Source organism: Somniosus microcephalus, chromosome 6 (genome assembly GCF_052327205.1).
Source record: "Somniosus microcephalus isolate GS21.2 chromosome 6, FLI_Smic_1.0, whole genome shotgun sequence".
NCBI classification, from domain to species: domain Eukaryota; kingdom Metazoa; phylum Chordata; class Chondrichthyes; order Squaliformes; family Somniosidae; genus Somniosus; species Somniosus microcephalus.
The window spans coordinates 83,213,309-83,226,265 of record NC_140992.1 but is presented as its reverse complement, the minus strand read 5'-3'; the positions used below and the strand labels follow the sequence as shown (position 1 = coordinate 83,226,265).

At 39.4% G+C, this 12,957-nt stretch overlaps 1 protein-coding gene across 7 annotated transcripts in view; it reads right to left on the bottom strand.

The window, feature by feature from the left end:
• dock10 (dedicator of cytokinesis 10) overlaps positions 1 to 12,957 on the bottom strand; it is a 300,424-nt gene that overhangs the window by 35,194 nt on the left and 252,273 nt on the right. The gene's annotated exons all lie outside the window — the stretch shown is intronic.

Below are 12,957 nucleotides of genomic sequence, written 5' to 3'. Positions count from 1 at the left end.
GTTAACGGGCAGTTTTTAGCCTAATCCCTATTTTCATAGCTATAAGTTAGCGAGGCGGGCCGTCGGATTGATGGGCTTGGAGGGGTCAAGATGTTCAGGTGAGTGATGGGTGCAGAGGTAAGTGTGTTTGGTGTGTTTAAAGAAGTTTTACTTACCTTTACAGCCTTCCTTCCTTAAGGTCTCGGGAGTCCCTCATCTCACCGGCACAGAAAGCAGAATGGCCGCGATCTGTCAAAAATTGCAGCATTCAGCTTTGTTCCGGGGAGATCTCTAAATCATCCTGAGAGGAAGGAATTAACTTAGAGTACAGATTGTCAGTATTTGACAGCTTCAAACAGCTGTGAAACGCTGATATTACATCTGTCAAAAGCTCTTGACAGATGAAATATCAATCTGTGACATCACCTGTTGCCGGGTGGCTTTTAATTGGCCTGTTGAGCCCGCTGGGCGGGCTCAACAAGGTCAATCAAGTCAAAATCACGTGGGTTGGCTAGAACTCAATGGAGGCGGGACTACAACCCTGAAAGTTGTAGTCCCGCCTCCTACCCGCCTCCTCAATGAAAATCCAGCCCATTACAATTGGTTTCAGCATTTCTGGGTTACGAAGGTGGAAACATATTAGCCATGATCCCTGTTCCTGGGGTCTGTATCCACTGAACCCTGCTGAAAGTAAACATTGGTGGACTTTAACTCCCTCTGACCCCAGCTGAGGGGTCAGTGAAAACAGAACGGGTGAATTATCCGCTCCATTTCCACTCTGCAGAGATTTTAATGCCGTTGCTTTTGGTGGTGGATGAGGTGCTTACCAAAATCAGGTGGGAGCCTTATACATGTAGGCTAATCAGGATCCTGTCGTGTCACGAGGACCCCAATGGCCTTTTAACCATGGTCATAGCGGGCTACCAACGCAGTCACCTTGCTCAGTGAAAGCTTCTCTGATGACTGACAAGGCCGTAAAGGGCAAGTGTTAAACATTCCTTTGATGGGCCGGAAGGATCAGGAGTGTTTCTGCAGGTCCCAAAAAGAAAGTATCGGCCTCTGCTGACCCCAGGTGTGTTAACTCTCCCCAACCGCAAAACCCTGCTGAAATCACCTGCCCATCATTCACATTCTAGCCTTTGGGCAGCACAATTTTAACCATCCAGCCACTGGTCAGCTGCCTCTATTCACCCATTATCAGCGGACAGTGGGATGCAAATGAGACCTGGGAGTTAAAGTATCCTGGGCCTCGAATTGATGCTGTTGGGCCAAAGACTAACACTTGCTCTACCTGAAACACACTTCCTGTTAATCTCTCCCCCTACCCCCCCCCGCCCCCCACAATGTCTCAGCTCACATATGAATAAGGATCCATTGGGCGAAGTTCCAGAAGGCAACAATTGGGAGTGGAACTAAACCCCAGAAAGGAAGAGGGGAGAAAATTGGCATAAAAAGGATAGGAAGAAAAACAAAAACAAAAATGATCAAATATACTTTTTGACATTTGAAGCATTTTCTGAATTTGAAACCTCTTTGTATGATGTGAGTTCAAGCTTTCAGTTTCATTCAATCAGTAATAATGTTGTTAAAATATTAATAGATTAGTTTTTAGTTGGATAGAATACACAGAACTATTCAACAATATCCGGATTTGCTGTGATAATTCAGTCATTAACCCAAGTTAATATCAACAAGAATAACTCACATTTCTATTTTGCCTTTAACACAGGAGAACACCAGAGAAGACCAGAGTGAAGAGAAGTGACTAAGTATGGTCAAAAAGGCAGGATGTGAGGAGACCTTTTACGGCAGGGAGAGAAGTAGCTTGGCAGAGGGATTTAAGGAGGTTGTTGAGAGAATAGGGCCAAGGTGGCTGAAGGCTCTGCCACCAAAATGTAGTGTGGAATGTACAAGAGACCAGAGTTGGAAAACTGTGTGTGGGTGGGGGTGGGGTTGGGGTTGGGGTTGGGTGTGGGCTGGAGCATAGGACTAGAGGAGGTTGCAGAGGTAGAGAGGGGTGATGTAATGGTTTATAGATGAGGATAATGATTTTGAATTCATTGCATTGAGATAGGGAGCCAATGGAGATTAGCAAGGACAAGGGCGATTGTGCACTGAAATTTAGTGAAGGAAAAGAGGCAGAAGCCCGAATTTTGGATGAATTGGAGTTTGTGTACAGGGGAGCACTGGTGGCCAGCAAGAACAACACTGGAAAAATGGAGTCTGAAGAAAACAATAGTGCGGATAACTGGCTCAGTGGCAGTGGGGGTGTGGTAAGAGTGATGATGGACGATGTTGCGGAGATAGAACTCGCCAGTTTTGATGATTGAAAAGATGTGGGATTTTAAACTTTGCTCAGGGTCAAATAAGCAATGGTTGTGAGCCATTTAATTCAGCTTCAGTAAACAGCCAGTGAGTTGGATGGAATCAGGAGCAAGGGTAAAAGATTTTTGCCAGAAACCAAATAGAATGGCTTCAGTCTTCCTATTGTTCAATTTGAGGTCATCTGGTTCATTAACGTCAGGTAAGCAATCTAACAGCACAGAGGTGATTGTCGAGCAATGGATCAGCATATTCTCTTTTTTTACAAACCACTATTACCATGTTTTCATCTGTACTAATCATGTGATATTACGTCAGCTACAAGGTGAAAGCTCAAGAGTCCCAGGAATGAGGTGTAGACCTAGCTCCTTCTCAGCAATGCAATAGGAGAGATAGGAAATCCCTTAACACTGACTTGTCCATGAGCAGAATGCAGAGGGCTAATTTAAATAATATACAAGACATATTACACCCCAGACAAGCTTCACAAGTTCCATCCCTGTTTGGCACAAGAATCCAAGAAGGCCTGTAGCATCAAGGGTACACTGCAGGCTGGATTTTGCCAATGGGGAGCTTTTGGAGGCGGGACTCCCACTTGTCGGGTTTCAGTCCCGCCTCCATCAACTTCTAGCCAACCCACGCTATTTTCCCGTGATTGACCTTGTTAAGCCTGCCCAGCGGGCTTAGCAGGCCAATTAAGGAAAAGTCGGTTACAGAGAACATCAACGTATGACGTTTCATCTGTCAAAGATTTTTGACAGATGAATTGTCATTGTTTGATAGCTCTGTGAAGCTGTCAAACAGTGACATTCCCTGCAGGTTGATGAGTTCTTGAATTCAAGACCTCATCAAACCTTTCTTTTGCGGAAATTAGATAGTTGTTGCATTGGAGAATGCAGCGGCCATCTGTCATCTCTGCCGCGGAGGTGCGAGACTCTCCGCATACCCAACTCTTGAAGCCTGCAAGAAGAAACAAAGGTAAGTAAACTTTTTCTATCACTTTCCACTTATCTCACATACTCACCTCTCCACACTTGCACCCATCACTTACCTTCACAGCACACTTTTGCACCCCTCCGACCCCCACAGACCCACTACTCGCCTTGGTGACCATGGCAGGGTTCGGAGCCTTCAGGAAGCCCACACTTCTGTGGGCAAAATGGGGATAATTCTCTTATCTGCCTATTAACTACCTGTTAATAGGCAGTTAAGTGGCTGTAATCCCCTTCCCGCCTCCAAGGAGATGGGACCCAGCGCGGGTCAGCTATCTATCGCCTGGCAAAATGGTACGGAAGCGGGTTGGGGGCGGGATGGGCAGTCCCGCCTCCCCAGGGCTGGCAAGATCACGCCCTACCACATTCTCTCTGTTATTGCCATAACTTCCAGCCCTCTTGGGCAAGGGCTCTAGAAGCCACAAGAGCCTGGCAGCCTTGCAGCTTCTTACCCAGGAGGGATCTCTGTGGTACACAGACTGGCATAATTCTCGTTGACTGCAACAAGATAATACATTCTCCCAACTATGTTGCCATCATGCTCCTCCCACACCAAACCTGTGCACTAAGTGCTTTTGTGTCATTTTCCAATCTGAAGTTGTAATGTGTTGGCTCTATGTGGAGCTGGGAAAATACTAATTCGTCTGAGCTCAACATTCACCAACTTCTGGAAGTTCCTCCTTCCCAGAAATCTGTAAACCAAATTCCCCATGACACTGCTGCCCCAATTAATGAACACACACAACTACCTGCCTTGATGATTTGTTTAGTACATGCATCAATTGATGTCAATAAACCAATGGCATGTCTTTAAACTGTTTGAAGAGGGTGTAGCATGATTATACACCTTCAATGTATAAATGCAATTAATTCTCCTTTAGATGCATAACTTAAAAAAAGGCAAAGCTTCAGTTCCACTAAGATATATACAGTACTACAGCAGGAAAGGGGTGCTATGGAGCTTTTCCCATTGGAGCAACATTCAGTTAATTGAAAGAACACTCATGGCATTAGATTTTTATAATACTATTTTTCTTCCATAAATGGGCTTCCAGCAAACAACCACAATAAACTGTGCACTACACAACAAAAGTTGCCCTAGCAACCACACTGCCACCCATGAACAGGAAATCTAAACTAAACAATTAGTTCCTGTACTTACCGCTTTAGACAATAACCACAGAACTACTGACTTTTGAAATAACTCTGAATTGGCTTGGGATGTTTTTCTACATTAAAAGCACTGTATAAATGCAAGTTATTGCTTTTATTGTGTCATGGTGTGACTACATGCTGCATCAACTTAATCTACAATAAATGTACTCCATTTTTATTCATTGTTTTCTAAGTAAAATTCTAATTCTTCAAAAGTATTTGAATTCATTTCTGTTTATCCCCATGCTACCCGTATCCTATCCCACACCAAGTCACACTTGCCCATCACCCCTGTGCTCACACTGACTGCCAGTCGCCCAACACCTCAAATTTAAAAGTCTCATCTTCATGTTTAAATCTCTTCATGGCCTCGGCCCTCCCTATCTCAGTGCTACAACCTCCGCGCCCCCTCTCTGCCAAACTCTCCACTATTCACGTGTGCATTACCCCCGTCCTTGGCTCCACCATTGGTGTTTGTGCCTTCAACCACCAGCATTCACCCTTCCTAAACCTCTCCACTTCCCACTTCTCCTTTAAAACCCTCCTTGAAATCCACTTCCTTGATTAAGTTTTTGGTCACCATTCTCTCCTATGACATCCATTTTTTTCATTACACCTTTGTGAAGCCCTTTTGGACATTTTTCTACATTAAAGGCATTATATAAATGCAAGTTGATCTTCTTGTACCTTTTACACAAAAGACATGTCAAGAATTCCTTAGATACGATATTTATTCAAAGGGCAGAAATAACGAAATAACAAAAGTGACATTCCTGTGTTATTAATTGAGGTCTGCTCACATCAATAGGTCTTTTGTGTATTCTCCAGTTCTAGTTTTCTCTGGAGTTTCATTAATGACTCACTAGAGAAGTTTGAAAAATATTTTAATCCATTTGTAGCTTATTTATTATTACATAAATCAGTAACTATTTCAGTGCCCATTTGTGCATGTATCTCCTGCAGTGATTGATTCTGTTCACACACCTAGTACCGGATCTTCACCTATAACCATACCATTTACTGTATATAGAATTACTGTTCTGTTAGAAATTCCCATGGCTTTTACATTGGAGCTGCATGCTTAAGTTTAATAGCTTAACCCGTGCTGAATTCTCTTTACACCTTACTGTTTACAGGAATGTTATAATTTCTTTCCACTTCCAAAGTTAATGTTCCAAAAATATTTAAAATATTAAAAGCGAATACAAGGTAATTCAATAGCACATTATTTATACAATACTACTGCTTGAAGAAATCATTTTAATTTTGCTTTTCCCCAATTCTCCTGAATATGGACTCTATTTTTTTGTTCCTGGGATGTGGGTGTCGCTGGCAAGGCCAGCATTTATTGCCCATCCCTATTTGCCCTTGAGAAGGTGGTGATGAGCTGCCTTCTTGAACCGCTGAAGTATAGTTCTGTGTGTGACAAAAGTCTTCTGTTACCTCACCCAAGTTATCACTTTACATAAGTCTCTACATTGAATGTCAGCAGCCCATTTGTTTGTTGGGACATCACAATCAAGCACAATCCTTTCCTTGCTCAATACTGGCATGTGGTCACTTAGTTGGTGCGCAGGAACAGTAACTATTGCTGATTTTTCTCATAAGCCATGGTTGCTGAGGCTAATTGCAACACATTTCTACCACATGATTTCCCGGCACAGACACAATGGGCCGAATGGTCTCCTTCTATGCCGTAAATTTCTATGATTCTATGATTTATATACTGAAGTAGGAAGTCTTTGAGGGATTTATGATATTTCAGTGTTTATCGCAGAAAAGATTGGCAGTACTTTTTTTTAAAAATATGTTCACACAAGAGAACAGTTTTACAAAGTGATGCAAATTGGTCAGGAGACACTAGGTTAATAAAATAATTTACACTTATTTTAGTTTTGACAGTTGAAATACTATCTAATGAAGATTTTAATTTTGCTATTCATTATTTTAATTTTGTGTTGTGAATTCGATATGCATTAGTCTTTTAATAGTAGCTTTATTAATACATTAGCCAGTGTAAAACTCGTGAAATTTGAGTAATTCATTTAAAAAAATGAATAAGCCATGGTAGCGTAACACAAGATTAGCATTTCTAATCACATGTAGCTATTCTATTTGTACATAATGTGTTGATAGCTAAGGATTACATGTTAATACACCCAGCATTCCAACAACGTGCTATAGTAGCACTGTATTAACGTGTTGATAAATACTGTCACCATGTGGTGTCTTCTGGAAGTTACAAGAAAAAGCCTTTTTTTTTAAAAAGAACACAACTTGCTATTAACTAAGCTGAAACATAATATTCAGGGTATTGACACCAGATAGTTATTCACTTTTGAATGCCCTAATGGATCAGATACCAAAAATCATTTGAAGTACTTAATAAGAAGTCTGATACTGTTCCAAGATTAGCCTTATCTAAAATACTGGCAAACCACTTAACTCTAAGAAGTATAAAACATAATAGCATCCAAACACAAGCTCTTTTAAACTGCTTACTGCAGAAGATACAATATTGCTAGATTCAAGTGGAAACTTTTCCTTTCCTTTTTGGTAGTTTGTAGCTTGTAACTCCTATGGCTTGCATTAAAATTAATGTTATATTTGCATTCAAGTATTTTACAGATTTCATTCCACCTCAGTAACAAAGGTATTATGCACCACACTGTATTGTAGTGGTGCATTCAAGTTTCTGAAGTAGCGCTAAAACCAATTCATGAATATATCCACCAAATATCCAGCAAATAACTGCTGTAAACTCATTAAATTAAAAAGCACAGCCTTAAGGAAACAGAATTGGAAAGGTAGTTGAGTAAGTAATTTCATAGAATTTTACAGCACAGAAACAGGCCAACAGGTCTATGCCAATGTATATGCTCCGCCCTAGCAACATATCCTTCAATTCCTTTCTCCCTCATGCACTTATCTAGCTTCTTCTTAAATGCATAATTTCTTTTGTTACATGATATTTTAAGTGAGTCAAATATTTTGAAATGTAGAAACCTGTTGTGTAAAAATACTGTATATTCCATACATCACAGTCATTATTAAAGTGCATAATGCAGACCAGATTGGGCAAGTCTAACAAGGTTGATATGACTGGAGTGTAATATTTAAAACCCTTGTGTTATTTGGCCACATTACAAGACACAAGTGGTGAGGGCTAGAATGACCATATGTGGTATCATGTAAGTGTAACATTGCATCAGGATTAACAAACCCATTAAAGAAGAATGTCACTATCAGATGAATAGCATTTAATCCTTCTTATGTCTCCCACTGACTATTTTTTCCAACTCACAAATAATAAGTAATAATGTTGTACTGAACAGCTGCTCCACAACCACATAATCGTGCCGAGAAAAACATTGGTGAAAACTTAAGGGGGTAAATGTTCTGTTTCTGTGCTTAACATTCTATGATTCGATAATCGTGATGTTATGAAGCATTTTTAATTCAGCTCCTGGTACTCTAAATTCACCCTGTCTGCATTGTGAGAAGGGAAGGGGAGAACTTCAACCACTAGGGGCAACACTGAAACAGCAGTGCTCAGTTGAAGTTGTATACATGTCCTCTAAATGGACTGACATAATCAAAATCACCACAAAATTGCCCCAGCAATTATACAATGAGTCATTTTTTCATATACAATTGCAAATAAAAAAACACATTTAATGTTTCTGAGTAAAACTGCATCTTATTGGATAATGCAAATTTAGTGTTTCAATACAAAGATCTATTGGATAAACATGGATAATCATCTGGGTCAAATTGTTTTCTCACTCCTCTGTCATTTGTTGTGTCAGCTATAATCTACACTTGGGGCTGTTGGTTTCATCCAATTACTTCAGTGTCACATCATTGCTCAAGAAAATACTCAGCCTCTCTTTCTGAGTGAGCAAGTTGGAACCTAATTAGAATTAAATCATTGTTGGAAATACTGCAGCAATTCCCTGCATATCGACAGGTTAAGGAAATTAACTTTAGTTAAATACCTTGGAAAAGGTGGGGGCTGGGGTAACATGTTATATTGAGGGATTACAGTTATGAAGAGACAAGAGAACTTAGGTTTTCAAAATTAAAAAGGATTATGATAAGTAAATAGTGATAAAATGTTTCCATTACTCAGCAAGACAGCATGAGAGGGCACATATTTAAAATAAGCATGAAAAAAATTAAAAGGAGAGGTTGGATAAAAATATTTTACACAAAGGCTCAGTTATAGTGTGGAATTGTCTGCCACAAATCATTGTTCTTCTTTTAAAGAGGGAATTTGCTAAGTTTCTTGAAAAAGAGAAATGCTAAAGGATACTGGTCGATCTATCGTGGCATTGCACATGGGAAGTCAAGATCAAGTGTAGTCTTTGGGTGAAGTGGGATTAGAGAGTGTGGGATAATTGGATCAGGGCGCACACATGAAATTGAGTCACTATTATAAAGTCATACATTCTATCCTTATTTTCATATAATATTTTGATTTTATATTATTTGTAGTTAAATAGCAAAACATACAGAAATTTGGGAAGCAAAGAAGTAGAGTTGGTTGGACTATAAGAATTTCTCTGCAGCAAAGGCTAAGGAGCTGGGAGATGCAAAACTTAGCTGTTACAATGCCATCATTGGTGGGAGGGTGTAATTACAGTGTGACCATAAGAACTCATAATGGGGAAAAATGGCACAAAAGTATGATAAAAATGTAATAACAAAAAATAAGGTTTTTTAGACTGGAAATGTGCACAAATGTAAGATTTCTAATATATCATAGATGCTGAGCAAACAGAAGAGTGAGATTAGACTAGCTGCCTTGTGTGGAGAACAACATTGGCGAAAACTTGAGGGGGGCAAATGGAATGTTTCCATGCTTAACATTCTCTGATTCCATGATCATAATGTTGTGAACCATTTTTAATTCAACTCCTGGTACTCTAAATTCACCCTGTCTGCACTATGAGAAGGTAAGGAGAGAACTTCAACCACTAGGGGCAACACTGAAAACAGCAGGATATGCACACAAATCGACAGGTAAAAGCGTTCAATAGTCAGTTGGAATCATAACTTTCTGGCTGTGGACTGTATTGGAAGGCCCGTGCAAGTCAGTAACATATAAAATAAACATTGTTAGAACTGTATGGGTAGGAAGAGAGCTTTATGGCTCGCCAGAACAAGAAGGCAGTCCACAGCATCCATACATGAACTGCTGTGTGATTCTTTGCCTCCAATTGCACAGAGAATAAACAACTCTTGAGGTTGTTCTCCATGCCACAGAGGGACTAGTGCCACCTGTAATGTAAATGTAGCATAGAGGGATTGGTACTGACATTAAGACATGGACGAGGGGGAGTGTGCAGATAACATTACATTCTCCATGAGTTAGCTAACAGGCACATCATCAGAAATTACAGATAATTCCTGCCAGAAAAGCAGGGAAGTTCTCCAGGTGTCCTGGCCAACATATATCCTTAACCAACACCTAAAACAGATGATCTGATCTTTTATCTCATGCTGTTTGTGGGACCTTGGTGTGTGCAAATTGGCTGCCACATTTTCTACATTACAACAGAGATTACACTTCAAAAGTACTTAATTAGCTATAAAGCATTGGGACATCCTAAGGTCATGCAAGGCACTATATAAATGCAAGTTTTTCTTTCATTTCTTGCTCCAGGGAGTCTTCAGGTAAAGCAGTTCTGTTCCTCTAGAGCCTCATTTAATCCACAGTTAATAATTGTTATAAATGTGCCAGATTTGAACATTACTTGATGGTTCAATGGCAGTGATGAAACATTAGCACAGAATTACTCTTAACTTGTATGAGAACATCATACAGAGGCTATGTGAAATACAAGGGCCACAACTATACAGTTATTTACAGAAAATGCTAGAAATACTCAGCAGGTCAGGCCGCATCTGTGGAGAGAGAAACAGAGTTAACGTTTCAGGTTGGTGACCCTTCGTCAGAACATCGACCTGAAATGTTAACCCTGTTTCTCTCTCCACAGATGCTGCCTGACCTGCTGAGTATTTCTAGCATTTTCTGTTTTTATTTCAGATTTCCAGCATCTGCAGTATTTTGCTTTTAAACAGTTATTTACTATGGACCGAGTCTGGTGCAAAAATTCCCACCTCTTTGCCTGATTTTTACATTAGGTAGTGTAAATAATGACTGATAACTTTTGCAATAAATGACACTCAGTATATGTGTTGGGCTTGCAACTTAGTATCTGGGCAATGCACTGCATACAATTCAGGAGATGGCAATCTGCCTCAGTAATCCTGATCTTAGTGGGGGCTGTGGTATAAACAGAGTATACATTGAGTAGTAATATACATGATGCCAATGGCCTAGATCAGTCCCATCCTAGATCTGTTACAATCTGTTTAAACACTGACAAAAGTGTATAGTAGTTATTGAAAACACTTAGCACTTTTCTATCCACATTTAAAAAAGGAAACATAACATTGCAATCTGAGATGTATAGTATTTCCATATCTCAGATAGCATGCTGATCATAATTTTCATCAATATAATTAAATTACTAACCAAAAGTTAGTTTATTTATTTGTGGTGTTAAGGGAAGGCTAGAGGAGTGGCACAGAAATGAAAGGGCATTCAAAAAAAGAGCAGAGAGAAAAACTTACCACAGCCTTGAAGAAGTGGAAAAAAGGAAAAATTCTGCATTAAAAGAAGTATATACATTGCTGCCAAGGTTAACTAAACAAGTAAGCAATACTGCACCCAATTTACTGGTGAAAATAAACATTGATATTTCTATGGTTTGACAGTATTTGTGGTTATACTTTACACATTCCAAAAGCTAAACATGATTGAATTAGATAGTTAGGCAAAGAGAAGCTTGGAAACCGTATTGGAGAAAAGTGCAATTAGTTAACTACTTGTTGCAGTCTGTTATGAATGTTCAATGACATACACTATAATACTCAGTTATAATATTGAAGAGTTTGTGTCATCAGGAGGTTGAACTGAACTGCTTGTTATCAAATATTCTGATGGCATCCTTAGAGCTCCGAATAACTCACATTATCTACTTAATCCTTTCCCCCTTGTAACCGGGCCCAACAAGAATGCCACTTTTAGAAGGGATTTCACACAGGAAATCACAATCTCCTACTTGAAGACCACAATCGCCAACCATATCAATGTGTGAACTGTACCAAGAATCAGTGGCATTAGAAAGAGGGAGAAAGCAGGAAGTCGCTATAGAGGTGTGGCTATCCCAGAATTCATAGGTGACACTGAAGGCCCGATCATTTCAATGGATAATTTTCACTATTACTATGCATTCTGGATAGTCATATCTCCATAGCTGCTACTACTACTAAATTCCATCTGTCGGCTCAACTGCGACAATGGGGCCGATTATTTCCATAGCTGTCTCGAGAAAAAGCAGGAAAATTCTTTTGCAAATCCCATAGATTATGAAGAAGGAAATAGAAATTTTGAAGAAAAAAAGACAAACATGGAAAACCGAATAAGAAAGAGGAAAGAAGAATCAATTACTGTGACTTAACCATCTCACTGTGGCCTATTTCAGACACAGTTTATGTTTTTAATGTGAGTGGATACCTCAAATATATGACTAATCACTGAAAATCTCACACATCCGATTTGTGCAACGTAGACTGCTTTGCCTGTAGTTGTTCAAGTACAGCTCGGTTATTCTGGGAAAGAACTGTATTACAGTGAATAGCTGAGAGCCAATAGATTTTCCCAAGAACTAAGATGGATATGGGAAGATATGATTTAGAACTTTTGAAACAAATCAGTGAAAGCAGGAATGTTGTTTAAATTAGATTTTTAAAAACATGGCACAAGAGAACATAACCTAAATATTCGGAATATACAACTTCTACTTACAGAAGGCCTTCAATATAGAAAAGTAACTGTAATCGGTTGCATCCGATTACAGAATGGTCAACTTAAGAAAAAGTTTGCAGAGTTTGATGGACCAGCAGGTCTATTCATTTTCATATGTTCACATTTGATGGCGATGATAGACCTACTGAATGATTGGTGTAGCCTGTCTTAATCATTGGTCCAGAACTCTGAATCATAGCACATGAACTAAATACCTCTCTCTTGTTCTTCATTTTCTAAACATTCCAATGCAAAATGGGTATTAGTTCCTTTTCTAATTAGATTTTCCATTTCATTGAATCAAGGTTCTTAACTGACACAAACACTAAATAGTTTCAATTCAGTTTAAAACCATGACTTTTGTGAAGCATAAGAAGTGTTTGGGGAAGAATTAATTACTCAGGTGAGGTCTGTGACAGTTTGTGTTGTACAAACTCTGAATTTACTTTCAACACTAATGATTCTTTGGCTCTGAGAAAGAACTTACTGAGGAGAGATGCCCAGTGTAGTTTATTAAAAAACTGTTTTCTATCTTTACAATGGGAAAAGGCTATCTGCTCAAGGTAATAAAAACCAACAATCCAAATTGTATCAGGTTTTCAGCTATTGAAAGGTGAAATGTGTGTGTTT